Below are 15146 nucleotides of genomic sequence, written 5' to 3'. Positions count from 1 at the left end.
TTAGATAAATGAAAGGACTTTAAGGAGTTCTAGTATATAGAGAACAATGGAAATCCTACTATATACCAGACAGTTCAAGTTATATGTCAACAAGGTAATTCAAAAAACATATGAACTATACATAACATAGACCTGAGCTAATAGGAGTTCCATTTTGCCTGCTTATCTTTACTTGTTTTAGAAGAAACTCAGTGCAGTGCATGATTAGTGGTGTACCTGATGTATTTTGCAATCAACAGTGGACAATCTTCCTTGTCCTCTACTTATTGCTCACCTACAGTATTAATCTGTCAAGCCTCTACTAGATCTGCCTCCAAAGCAACAAAGGCCTTTACGGATGTTTTGGCCTCTTCAAATGACTTATTTTATCTCTTCATTTTCTGGTAATGGAACAGTAGAAAATGTCTGCTGAAATGAGGCTTAAACTAACCAGGGTTAATTAATGTGCTTCAGTGTGAACACTTACTAGTCAACATGACTTTTGGGGAAAAACCTTTTAGAAAATACTGACAAGTTTAAAATTGCTAAATTGTGTTGTGACCTGACTTAACAAGCTTTCCAGGGTCTGATAGGTCATTTGAACGGTTTTTACTTTACTTTAACCTGTGATTTCTTGTAAAACTCACCATTGTGACATCTTAATGTTAAGAGGTTGCTTTTCTTTTGATCAAATAAAAATTAGTTAAGGTATCTATGCTATAACATAGAAACAATAAAAAGACCTATACTCATATTTCTATTTTGCCAAGTGTCAGCCAATGCTAGGTGTCAGACAACTAAATCTAACTGGTCCTTTGAAGATCCAGAGATAATAAACACACCAATGAGTAAGGAGAGTTCAAGCAATGGAGATACTCCAAGACTCTGGGTATAAATTGCTGCTGAGCACTCAAGCCTGTGCTGAGAGGCTCCCAATCTTGCAATGTTTATAGATCAGAAACCACTGCCTGGTACCTGGCCAGAACCTGACACTTGGTAAAACAATTTGTTTCTTCAAACTTTTCATTATTTCATGAAACCTTTTTCTGAAGACAAGGCATTCCACTAGAGCTATCTATTGTATTTATATTAATCCTTAAATTTAAATCTAACTCTAAAGGGAAAAAAATTCAAGGTCTTTTGCATAACCCTAGGTGGCGCCCTGTAACCTTGCTGAGATAGGTGGCATCTCTACTGATAACTTTAAAATGAGACAGAATGGAGGCCTGTTGATTGCTGCCCAATTAAGTGTTAACTTGATAAATACATTTATTTTACTACCAATATCTCACATTAATTGCTTCACAAATAAAATTTATCAAGGATCATAGAGAAATTTCATAAAGATACTTTACTGTTTTCATTTTATAATGACAGCGCTAACTCTTATCTAGCAAGGATTTCAGTTGTCCAGCATGATAAATTTGCATTTATATAAAATTTATGTACGTTGCATTAAATCCTTTATTTACAGAATATTTACATCTGGATTGCAATATGTTCCTTGACACTGAATTAGTAAGCAAAGTTTTTTTCCTCTCAGTTTTAAAATATCAAATGTAGGATGTAATAGAAAGGGGAAAAAAACTCTGTCCTTGGAATGTGTCCTGATATATCAGTGCTACCAGCTCACTAACTTGAATCTTGCTGTCAGAATCCAGTATAAATATTGACTATATCATAGAAAAAATATTAATTCAACTGAGAATATATAATCCTATCTCACAATACTGTATTTATAGATCACAAGCACAGCACACAAAGGATAACCTGATCAATCACAGCATATTCTTAAGATGATCTTTTAGGAAAGGGCTGTTAGAGTGAAAGCTAGAGCATCATATATCCCTGTGCCCTCCAATTGTTGATGTATGGCTGGAGCGATTAACATAAGATATATTCACACATGAGATTAAAACCAGTTTTTAATCAGTCAGTTCATAATGCATATCTAAAATTCTGCATTGCCTAGAATATTCCTTAGGCTTTTATTTGCTGCATCAGCAGCTATCAAATATTGTTACTTCAAAAGTAGTTTTAAACAAGCTTTACATATATAGATTTCTATGTGCAGAAATCACCTCATGTTTCTCTTCAGTTAGAGCCAAATGGTTATACAATATTATTGGCAGAAAGTTCTACTTCATCTAGAGGGAATGTTCTTTTCAGAGTAACTAGGTTGTGCGGACATACTAGTTACAACATGCTCAGATAGCTTTCATTTACAGCATCGGATATAATGAGCCTGGCTGACCAGCATGTGGCTGAACTGAGACAACCATTATATATTTCTAGTATATTCTAATGAGAAATATTTGAGCTTAATTGAGATTAATATGCTAAAATTTTGCTTTAGAAGAACTGAATCCCTTCTCATTACTTAGTGGTGACAGCTGCCAAAGCAGTTCAACTTTAATCTGGGTTGCAGTCAGTTGAACATTACATATTTACTTCCAGATAAACTTTTGGAAGCCTACACAATGTGGCTGACTCATCATTTGATTTATGTTCATACTACTCCATCTTCTTTTCCTAGCACTAAGCCCAATGAGATTCAGTTCATTTAACAGTAGAAAAGAAAATGTTGCTGAGGAGTCTGTAGAGCTTTATACATTGGATGTCAGTGAGAACAAAGTTTGAGCTAACTATTTTTGTCTGATCATTATGCAGAAGTGATAAAACGGCAGTATGTAACAATAGAACTATTGTAAAGTGATAAGTTAGCTCATCTCAGGCTTAGTGAACAAAGGATGCGATTGAACTGAAAAGGGTATTTATGCTTTACCCTTTTCAAAGATTATTCCCAGTTCATCCATGACATTTTATGTCCATTAACTTCTCAGACACTTCTAAAAAAGCCACCTTGATACCCTATTAGTTAATAGAATTATCATAGTTGCTTTTCATTTTAACTTATATTTTTATGTTCCCTCCTTCTTACACTTCAAGAAAAAATGAAAAGATTTGGCACAAGAATACCAAAATTATTGGATCTCAAGCTATATCACCAGCAATGTGTGGTTTGATTACCTCACCAGATTTTTTAGCATGTTTTAATTTTGACATTCAGTACAGACCATCCATATTAGCCTCACAGAGCATCTGTGGTCCCTGGACTGCATCTTGGACCCAATGAACTATTAATGAGCTGTTTATCTGGAGTTTCCAGCAGCTAATTCCCATTGCCATTAATAGTAAAAAGAAAGAGAAAGGGCAGAAATGAAATACCTTTTTTCCTCTAGGCAACAGCATTATATTACTTTACATATTGCATCTTGGGAAGTCCAGAAAACAGAATGGAGTAGAAATCCATAGCAGACCTTGCTGAAAACATGTTTGGACATTAGTTTGCAACCTTCGCTATTGTTCAAGAGAAATCCTGCTTAATGATCATGGTTTTCAATGTAGAAACTGAGGTGAGATAATAATTTTTGAAGAAAATGGATGTGATCCAGACAGATTTAATTGTAGTAAGATCATTCTGATTCAAAAGAGATTTAAGAGAATTCTTCCAATAAAGGTTTTCATGACCTGATTCTAAATATTCAGAAGTCCAATTGCAATTAAATGCGATTACTTTTTATTTTAAGATGGCAGTTATAGAGATACATAATGCTTTCTTATTATTGTCTTTTCTTTACTCTTGCTTTTAAAAGAATGAGAAAGAGGCCAAAGATCAAGAAAGCTGATTTCAAAATAATTCCTAGAATCTTAATGTATCAGAAATATATAGTCTAAATGTTTCCTGCATAGTATTTCTGAATGTAGCCTGTATGTTTGTTTTCTATATATTTAGAGCAGTCTTTCTCAAATATTTTACCCTGAAAGAAGTCCTGAAATAATTTTCCCTGAATCCTTGAAATAATGTCAGGAAACATTTGTACAAAACTGACAAATAAATATGAAAACTTCAAAATGCAATTTAATTCTAACCTACACGATCCATGTTTCACAACATTTACAATGGCAAAATGGCAAATTGGCAGCCAGGTCACAGATTCTTAGCACGGCAAGTGCTAGCATTGTGCAATGAGCAAAGTAAAGAAAATATTTTTACTATACTATCTAGATCATCAGCTTTAATTTGTACCAGCAAATTAAAGAGTTAAGTTCATTCTACCATCTCTTTTCTCCTATGAAATTTGCCCTATATTGACGCTTCCTTCCAATTAATATGTGGATCTCATTGTTCTCTCTCTCCTACAATTGCATGCTGGACAACATCATCAGTATCAACAAAGGAGAATTATTTGTAGCTCAGGGTTGCCATGAGGGGTCCTTAGAGCTTCTGAGGTTGGTGTTTTTTGAAGATGTTTCATTACTCAAACTACATAACATCATCAGTGCTAGTCTGGTGATGTTATAATCCTGTCTGATGATGTTCTAGCATACCTAGCACTGATGATGTTACCTAATGTGGTAATGAAACATCTGCAAGAAAAACAAGCAAGCTCAGAGAGCACCAAGAACCCCTCAACATCATCAGTAGTGGTGATCAGTTGTGTCCATTGTTTGTTTATTACTACAACTTATATGTTGTTCTTTTTTGAGAGACTCTGAGCACTTTATAGTGTTGAAACAATGATTAAAAACAAAACTCAACAAATAATCAATTCATCATTTAGGAGTAGCACGGTCTTATTGGTCTTTAAATGCATTTATGAAGAGCCATGTTTTTATGGCAACAGTTTTTCAATAGTTAAGAGTTATGCCAAACTGGGAAATAACAGTAATTAGCTAAAAAAACTACCTCTGAATAGGGCTATTTGTTTGGATGATTAGCTGGTTGGTTGGTTGAGTTTTTTAAAAGTGAAGAATTCAGTGCTATAGCAATTTTAAATCATCAAAACAATTAAAAAATAAAAATTAGAATATTTTAGACATGTGATGCGACACCCAGAAAAATATGGCATACTCCATTTAATCCTCCAGGGAAAGATTGAAGGCAAACGAGGTCCAGGCAGAGGAAGAACATCATGGCTTCAAAATCTAAGGGATTGGTTTGGACAAAACTCAGCAGCACTTTTTCGTGCAGCTGCTGATAAAAACAGGATCGACAACATGATCGCCAACGTCCGATAACGGATATGGCACAAGAAGAAGAAGAAGCAATTTTAAATAGGAAAGCATTTAAATTTCTGTTCTCTGGAAGGAAAGAGTCACCTAACATGTTAGGACTGCTAAGGGATACATGGATCCCTTACATGGATAACATTTATGTCAGCAGTATAAAATGTATTATTGCCGGAAGTAGTGTGCTCACAGATTTGGAGCCTAGCATTTTTTTAAAATTAACATTCTTTTAATTTTAAAAATAAATAAATAGGAAATACTCTTATAGCCAATAGGTGGTCTGAAATCCCAGTCCTAGTCCACTGGTCCAGAAAATAAACACAAATTTAAGCTAGTGTGATAGGAAGCATCCTGGGGGACTAACCACCTTTATCATTTTTCTCTATTGTAAACCTGCCTCCATTTATGAGAACCATTACTTGTTCTCTGCTACAAAAGAATGCCATCATTTTCCTTTTCACTTTCTGCCTTCTTAAACAAATTAATTCTGCTGGCATGAAAGGAACATTGATGGTATATTTGGAATTAGTGCTACCATAGATTGATTTGGAATTTGTGTGACATACTCATCCCAATCTGTGTTTTCTTTTTCTACTCCTACTCTTTGTCTGCAGAGAGGGGTTGTAAATCAAAACAAAGACTGGAGTTCATTTCAACTATAGACTTGGAACCCAGGCTTGGTTAACCCAGATAAGTTTGCTTAATTTCAAAGAGGACTGGATCAATTTGGATCTAAATCTAAACATTTCTGAATTGATTGGCAATTAATTAATTTTGTTGTTTGCCTGACATGTTTAACTTTCCCAACAGTTAAGCATGTTGTACAAATAGAGCCAGAAAGTATTAGTAAATCCAGCAAGTAGACCTGATTTGGCAAGATTTGGCTATACAACATGGATAAAATGCTGAATTAGTTAATCCTGTATTAACTACAAAAAGGACATAATCCAAATGGAAGCCCAGTAAATACATGCAATAATATCCTTGTTTTGCTTTCAATAAACCTGCCCTTTAGAGAAGGGCCATAGTTCAGAAGATAGTTTGGCAGTAAATAGAGCTGCTGTGAGTTGTTGCCAAGCCTGTTATTTGCAACTCTAAGAAATAAATGTCTTTGGTTCACTTTCTATTTTTAGGGGGAAAAGAAAAGAGCTACAAAGAACACTACTGTGAATAATACTCTTGTTTAGCAGTTGCTTGGCTTCCTGGGACTTTTAAACTAGTGTTTAAAAAAATAAACCTGGAAATCTTTATGTTAAACCATAACAAAAATGTACAGCCACATAACATCATTTTTCTTTAGTCACTTGCGTAAAAAATATATTTGTTCTACCTAACTCTATTAATTGACTTGAAATTATAGGAACTGATTTGGCTTCCAATTCTGAAAAGCTTAAATGAATCTGTGCCTTGCAAAATTTCCACGGAAAGGTAACTTTTTGAGAGATGGGGGGTTCTGAATGAACAGAGCGCTTTCTCCCAAGGGTACCAAAATATAATTTAAACAGTGAAACTGAACTTTAATTGTAATATGAAGAAAAGGTTAGGTTTGAAAGCACATCTGCAAAGCTGATAAAAACCTGACAGGAATTTCAAGAATCATGAAACACATTACCTTCCTTTATTAACTATTAGTTAATCAAGACACATTATGCTATTGGAAGCCATCAAAAGGCCAGGCTGCTGCCAGAGCTTCAAATATCAGCACTCATATTATCTTACGAAAGGATTTGATGACAAGACTTCATTGTATAGGTAAATCAACAAGAAAAGAAATCCCATGAGAGGAGAAAATGAGCAAAGAAGGTAGGTTGAGGATTATGCATTTTTGCTTCTTCACGGTTATTTTTTTTTAAAAAAAACTTCAGGAAAGAAGGAAGGAAGGAAGGAAGGAAGGAAGGAAGGAAGGAAGGAAGGAAGGAAGGAAGGAAGGAAGGAAAACTATCATTTAAGCATAGTATACTTAAGTTTAAGATGCTGTTGAAATAAAGGAATTTCTATAATAAATGCTATTATCCAATTTTTAAAAAAGCATTGTTAAAGTGCCAACAGATCTAAATACTATTACACATAGTAATATTGAACATTATACTACATTCCATTGCTAAATTTTGCTCTAACTTATTCTCATATCCTAAAACAAGATAACCTTTTCATTTCAAGCATTTGTATGCTGTTCTCTTCCCCTCTATTCTAACCTCTGAAGGCAGGGACATGTTTGAGGTCATAGAATGATCTATCCTGGCAAAAGAGATGCTTCAGATACATCGATCCCAGGCTGCATGGCTCTGTAAGTCAAAACCAGCATTTCAACTTGATTCTAAGAACACTCTGAAAATAATGTGCCTCCTTGAGCAACAACAAAGAATATGTTCAATACATTTATCTGTGTTTTGTTTAGGTTGGCTTTAATGGTGAGTTCCTGATAAATGCCTCCGTTACTCACCAGGAGCCAGAACAAATCACAGAACACAGTAAAACCTGAAGTGGTGGCAGCATAACTTTGCCTTGCACTGATACAAGCACATCATTTGGAAATGAGAACACTTTTAGGGAGATAGACTGGCTCTATTTAGTGCATAAATAAAAGGCAGTATCATGAATAGAAAGAAAAGAAATAATATGTTTCCAGAAAAGGGAACGAAAAAGTTTAATTTAGTCAAATGCATTTCAATAGGTTTAATGTAATAATAAGGTTTGGTGATCAGTGCTGTAAAAGAAAGAATACACTATTTTAAAGGAGTTTTCTGACCTTCTGATATTTAAAATTGAGTCTTGAGTTTGCAGATTTTAGATGAGAGAGAGAGAACACAGGTATCATTAATGTAAAATGCTTGATCCTATATAGTCCTTCTAAGAAACTGAGAATGTACAACATTTTTGGATTGAAAGTTTTACTTGGCTTTTGAGTGATTTACCAGAGCCAAGAATCTGGTGGGAAACATACAAAAACGATATGTAATTTTATTTAAATCATATATACAGTATGATTGTTCCCCACATTTTTACTGTACTCTCCTTTCATTATATTAAAAATTAAAATCCAATGGAAACTTTTGGAAATACTCTGGGGGCTACGAATAAGGCTTCGGAAGGTCTTGTGTTGCTTTAGGGTTTGTGTGCATGAGACTTGCACATGCATACTGCTGGGAGGCTTAATACTGAAGTAAATAAATAGTGCAGAAGAAAATACTTTGGCTTTTTGAAATAAAGTAATTCCATAGTGAGGGCAAAAGACTGCTGACTGCCTTCATTCATCTATGGGAAGACTGAGAGCTAAAACTTTCTTGATGATACCAATGTCATCAAGAGACTTACTATGTTTGATATTTTCTCATGCAACTTAGTTATGATTTTTATTTATTGATTGGATCTGTATATCTGCCTATTTCATCAAAACAACTGTCAGATAAAACCAACAAATACAAAAAAACTACCTTAAGAAACAAATAGTATAAAAAAACAAATATATAAACTCATAGGCAAAGAGAAATTATAGTATAATACTTCTGTAAAACCTGAAGTACTCAATGTTCCATTGTCAAATGCAATTTAACTTATGTATCAGTGTTAACTAATATCATCTTATCTAAAGGACTGAGATGCTGATTTTTAACAATGAGTACCATTTAAATTTAATATTTTATTTTATCATGCAATCTCATGTACAGCTTAAACAGAGAGGCAGAACTTATATGTCTACAGAAAAGGTGTTTGCTACTTGAGATTTTATCTAAAAGATCTGCCCATGTGGGATTCTCAAAATACCAATTAAATTTGAAATCACTATTCGTGTATAAAATATCTTTTACCTATATTTGTGAAATGAGGCCAAATGGAAAAAAATGGTTTATTTCTATATAAAACTAAAACATTTGTGTGTGATATTTTGTAGCCTTAAATTAGGTGAAACACCACATCATAGGGCAACAAAGGTACCTCAAGTGGCTAACATACGGAATACCAGGACATATTATTCCTGAGGAAATGAAATTTGGGAAGGAGGGAGAGAGCCACTGACCTGCCTGCTGGGAAGGGAAGGGAAGGGAAGGGAAGGGAAGGGAAGGGAAGGGAAGGAAGGAAGGAAGGAAGGAAGGAAGGAAGGAAGGAAGGAAGGAAGGAAGGAAGGAAGGAAGGAAGGAAGGAAGGAAGGAAGGAAGGAAGGGACTGCCGTCTTCCTATAAAGAAAGTCAATGGGAATAACAATAGAATGTCAGAAGTTGCTCTCGCTTCTACTGATATTTTGTCTGCCCATGATCATTCTGACTTTCATTTTAGGGAGGGAAATATCTCTGAAATGATGACCTACAGTTCAAGGTTGTCTAGTATATACATATAAAATGGCTATCAAAAGCATTATCTCTATATAGTAATCAGAAATTACATCTCTGCAATCCTCTTTAGGTATGAATTTAGCTATCAAAAACCAGGCTTTTCATATGCTTATTTATGGTTCCCTAGCTGACATTAAATTAGCATTTATCACTTTTGTTAACTCATGTGTTTATATTACAAATGAAATGTTTTATGTAAATCTGACATTTGTAGAGTAAACAGAAAAAACAGAAAGATCAGAATCTCATTCTAGATTGTCTGTTGAACACATGTTCAATGGATACATATTTATTTCAAAAGATGTAACTATAGATTGGCCAATCTTAAAACATAACCACAACAATGGCTGCATAAACTTGAACCATGGGTGTAATGTGACATCCCTGTTTCCTTCCTCTCCACCTCTATTAATATTTTCTATTGTCTTCATTCTTCTCCTTGGATGTCAGATCATCATATAAATTCAACCTGCTGGAAAGAAATTCACTTTACCAATTTTTTTTCCTTTTTATTTAGCAACATCAATCTTCTCAAGTTGTGCCATCCCTGATCCTTCTTTTCTCCATTTTACAATTCTATTCTATAGTAACTAAGGATTCAAATCCCTTTTTTTATCATTTTATATATTTCTAATTCAACCTATTTTTCTTCAAAGTAACATGCCCACGAAAACATGCAGCACATCTACAACCATTTTGTGCCCCCTAAGTACACCCTAGACTCGCAAGGGCCCTAAATTTAAGCCATTTCAGCATTTTGGTAAGGAAGGAGTTAAGGTTTAGAATATATAGTTTTTCAAATCTTAAAACCTCTCCCAAACAGATCTTAGACATATCAATTTTTGCAGTGTGACTCTTGATCTGCTGTGCAAAGGTTGATGGGGCTCTCATGTAAGTGGTGTTAGAACATTGGGTTAATATAGTTTTAAAGATGAAAAAAAGACAAAAATACAAAAAAATGAAGACTATTCCATGACCCCACTCATATTATATTACAGTTCTTCCCTCATTCGTGCTGCACGAACCTTGTAGTCCAAGCCATCTAGTTTACATTTTAGGCTTATTCAATAAATCATGGACTGATGTATAAAACAATGTTTTAGAATTATTCTAACCTTGGCTGAAGAACAATATGCAAGGTCTTTTTATTTACATGCTTGAAGTTTGTATAGCTTATTCTTCTTGTGCCTTCATTTCTTTTTCTTTCATGCAATATTGTTCATTTCCTAGTTTTATTCAATTTTATAACTGTTCTTCTCTCCTTTGTTATATTTGTATTCTGCTTGAACTTGCTACTCCATTCTTTCTTTAATTTTTTTTCTTCTAGACACCTACTATCAGTTAAGGATATTAAGTGATCCATAATGCTAAAGTAGGAATATTCAAAATTATATTAATGTAAGGTCCTGGAAGATGTTGTAAGCTGCTAAAAATCCCTTGATTGCTGTGGATGACAAAGTAAATAAATAAATGTCAACCTTATCAGCATCTCATTCTGTAATGAATTTGATTAATCCTGATTAGCTTTCCAGTATTAGCTTCCTTCCAAAGTCCTCAGGACATGTTGAAAGTGAAGATCATATGACTGCAACTGCAGCTTTCATTTTAAAGAACATAGATTCTATTTCGGGTAGCTACTCCATCTTTCAAATAGGTGTGAACTAATAATTCTCTAGATCCTGTGGCACTAGCCTTATGTGGTTGCAAAAATCCAGATAAGTAGAAAACTCAACTTTTGCTATCATCTAAAGTTTATTCTGACTTTTTCCAGCCCAGATATTGTTATCGTGGAATAAGAACATACCACACATACATACACACCCACACACAGAGAGAAAAAAATTGATTCTGCTGCAAATTTAACATAAATCAGAACTGTGATCTTCACTTAATTTGATATGTGAAAAGTGATTTGTAGTGAATTGTCTTAGCACTGAAGCTGGCCAAAAATTTCACAATAAAACTTCACAAAGAGCTGTTTTATATTGCTCTAGGAATAGACACTGTTTACTGGAAAATAATTGACTGCGATAAATTGATTATGCCACAATGAATTAGATAGTAAAACCATCATGTTACAATTTTGTTCTGAAATGTGCATGACAAAATGCTGCTTGCCTCTTCCCCCTCTCTTTATTTTGTGTTAAGTTAGCCTTATCTGTTCAGTCTGAGAGGGGTACTTCTAAAGCAAAAACTGAAATCCTCTATTATAGAACCAGTGACAAGTTTTGACAGCCAAAAATAAACCTCCCTAACATTGATTGCCTGCTACAACCAACCATGCCCCTTACCGCCTTGTCTGTATTTCTGGAAAATGGGCTCATATGAGATTTCTCTTTGCCTTCCTCAAAATCATGGTTTATGACTCAGTTAAAATAATTTTGTGCTGCTAGAGCCACTTGTAAGGATCTATGTCCATATGAATGTATGAGTATGTTATGAATATTGTATGAATATGACTAATATGTTATTATTTTCAAAAAACATAGTTTAAATAAGTAAGACACAATATCTTTACAGATGCTTGGAAAGAAACAGTACATATCATCATCAGACTTGGATGCCAGCCAATCTGGCCAAGTGAGGTGACAGAAGTACCAACATGCAAAATTAGCTATGATCAGTTTCAGCTTATGAGTCCAGAGGAAGTGAATCCTATAAACTGATTACCTATGTATTGCATCATTTTCTCTCCTGGCTGGTAAAAATAGGAAAAGTCCTGCGAGTCCTTTGGACTGCAAGGCGTTCAAACCAGTCAGTCCTGGAAGAGATCAACCCTGACTGCTCTTTAGAAGGCCAGATCCTGAAGTTGAAACTCAAATACTTTGGTGACCTAATGAGAAGGAAGGACTCACTGGAGAAGGGCCTAATGCTGGGAAAGATTGAGGGCAACAGAAGAAGGGAATGACAGAGAATGAGGTGGCTGGATGAAGTCACTGAAGCAGTAGGCGTGAGCTTAAATGGACTCCAGAAGATGGTAGAGGACAGGAAGAACTGGAGGAATGTTGTCCATGGGGTCACGATGGGTCAGACATGACTTCACAATTAACAACAACAACAATGAGAGTGTAGGTCAATACATCCCTAAGAATAGGGCATTTACACTCAGCCTTGGAAAAAGTGATGGTACATCACTTCCTCAAGAAACCATCATTTGACCCAGCTATTTTAAACAATATTCTTCTGGATTTGCTGGATTTGTCAGAAACCTTTAATACCATTAACCATGTTTTCCTTTGGGAATATGTTATGAGGGTTGGGAATGGGACATTATATTATAGTGTTTTTCTTCCTTCCTGAGCACCAAATACCAATCAGTGGTAGGAGAGAGGTCAAGCTCTCAGATGTTCTGAATTACTGAAAGGCTTGTCCATTTCCCCTACTATTCAACATCTATAGGAAGCTACTCAGTGAATAATTCATTGATACTGGGTGAGGTATCAGCAATGAGCTGATATTCTTCATCTCTATCCTGGGATGGTAAAAGTCTTGAACAGATGCTTGGAGATGGCTAGGTTCTGATGAGGAAAAGAGTAATAGATTGAACCATGGCAAGATGTAGTGGTTGCAGATACAAAAGTCTTCTGAATCCAGATGTTCTATCTATATCTTGGATTGAGTTATGCTCCTCTATCTGGAGCTGGTTCACAATCTTGGAGTTTTGGACTTGTGGCTCCTGCTTAGATACCATGTGGAGGCCAAGCAGGAGAGTCTTTGTATAACTACATCTAGTGTGCCAGTTGCTTTGTTTTCTGGATCAGAAGGCACTGCGCACAGTAATAGATGGACTATCACTCTATACAAGGCTGTCCTTGAAGACAGCTCATTGTCACATCCTTCAGCTTTCCAAGTAGTTATGTAGGTGATCTAAATTTGGCCAAGTAATACCTCTGCTTCAAGAGCTGCAATGTCTGCTAGCCAATTACCAGATTACAATTTAAGATGCTGATTATCAGCAAAACCCTACAGGGTTGACAGCTGGGATATTTTCAAGACCACCTTCTTAAAAGTGGATCAGCCCATTCAGTGAAATCAGGAAAAACTTGATGTCAACACTGCTAATATTGAATATTCTTGCTTTGATAAAATATGCAGAACTGTCTGGTATTTTTAGAGTTAATTCAGATGACAGAGAAAAGGGAGGGGAAATAACAAAAGCCACTGAAAAGGAACGGAAGTGAGTCTCTGCCCTCTGGGCTAATTGGAAGATGTGACTTGTGACTGCAAGATAACGGAGGGGGTTAGCAAGAAAAGTTAGATGCCAGCAAGAGGAATTCAGATTCTGGCATAAACCTCCACGATGTGCCGTCAATTTGTAACACTGGTAATAAAGGCTTTAGGATAAACATGCCTGGAAGTTCTTTGAAGTGTTTCATTAGTCGGAACCATGACACTTGTTAAATTAACTGTTCCCGAGGCAATTCTAACCGATCCTTTTTAATGGAAGGAACAAGTTGCTCTTGCACAAATGGACACCATCTCTCTGCTGAGTTTCTGCAGAGCTGATAAAACAACTCTTTTTGACACAGCACCTGGGAGAGATATGATTTGACTTGATCTTTATATATAGTGCTGTTATTATAATTCTGTGGTATTCTTAATCCCTTTTCTAAGGATTGAAGCTGCCTACAGGAATGGAGTAACATCAGGTACTGCTACTTAATACATTAATAAATTTAAAGCTCAATCTGAATTAAAAATTCATGTGCAAGTAATTTTCTTACCCACCTAAAGTTTTTTACTGAACTGACACTGGTATACAACTTTGGAATTTGACATCATTAATCGCAATTTGCTAACAAACTTTGCCTAAATTCTACCACATATAGAATTATTCCTTCTATATATAATACAAATATTCCATTACACATTCAAAAAGATTCCCATGTTGTTATTTTATTCTCAGTCATTCTGTTTTCTTTTATACAGAACTTCTCACTTCCAAGAAAAAAATGTAAAATGAAATCCTAAATGAAAGCGATTATGAAATTCTATGCTGCCTATCCATCCAATTAAAAATTGTATCTTCCTTTGCTAAGCACATGTCATATCCACTTTGATGTCAATGACAGAGTACACATGGAAGATAACATCTGACATGAAAAAAGGGCATTACGTAGTTAATGTTGACCTTATTTCAATGATATTTTTAATTGGATCATGGGGAAGCATTAACATGTTGTGCATAGAGAAAACCCAGGTTAATGGGACCATTTAATTACCCCTAAAGTAATTAAATTTAGCCCCAGCTTAAACAAAGTCTATGTTGTTTGAGCAGCTAACTGGAGGGTTTGTTTATTCATGTATAACAAGTATTTGAATACTGCTTACTCTAAGAATTCTAAGTGACTTACACAAAGGTGGGATCAACATGATTTCAGGAGGCTGCCTGTTCCAAAGTAAGGGGTCTACCTTTGAGAAAATTATTCTCCCTGATCACTTGTACATTTTGTATTTATTTTATATATTAAAGCTATTATGACCACCCATTCCAAAAGACTCTGGGTGTGTTGCAATATACAATTAAGACAGTTAAAAAGCATGGACATCTGGAGAATCCAGTCCCTGCTAGTCCATGTTGGATGGGTGTATTCTATGTCAACTCAATTCAGACTTGATTTAACTTTTGACCATGCTGATACTTTTAAACATGTTCTTTGAGGAATTTTCAAACCTCAGAGTTCTGCTTTATTTGTCTGTTGGAACCATGACATTCTACCAGGAGAGGCCCAGCTTTTGCTTCATAACAGCAGCTGTTTCTGT

Source organism: Crotalus tigris, unplaced genomic scaffold (assembly GCF_016545835.1).
Source record: "Crotalus tigris isolate CLP2741 ecotype Arizona unplaced genomic scaffold, ASM1654583v1 scf7180000019465.582067, whole genome shotgun sequence".
NCBI classification, from domain to species: Eukaryota; Metazoa; Chordata; class Lepidosauria; order Squamata; family Viperidae; genus Crotalus; species Crotalus tigris.
This window is presented reverse-complemented; position numbering follows the sequence as displayed.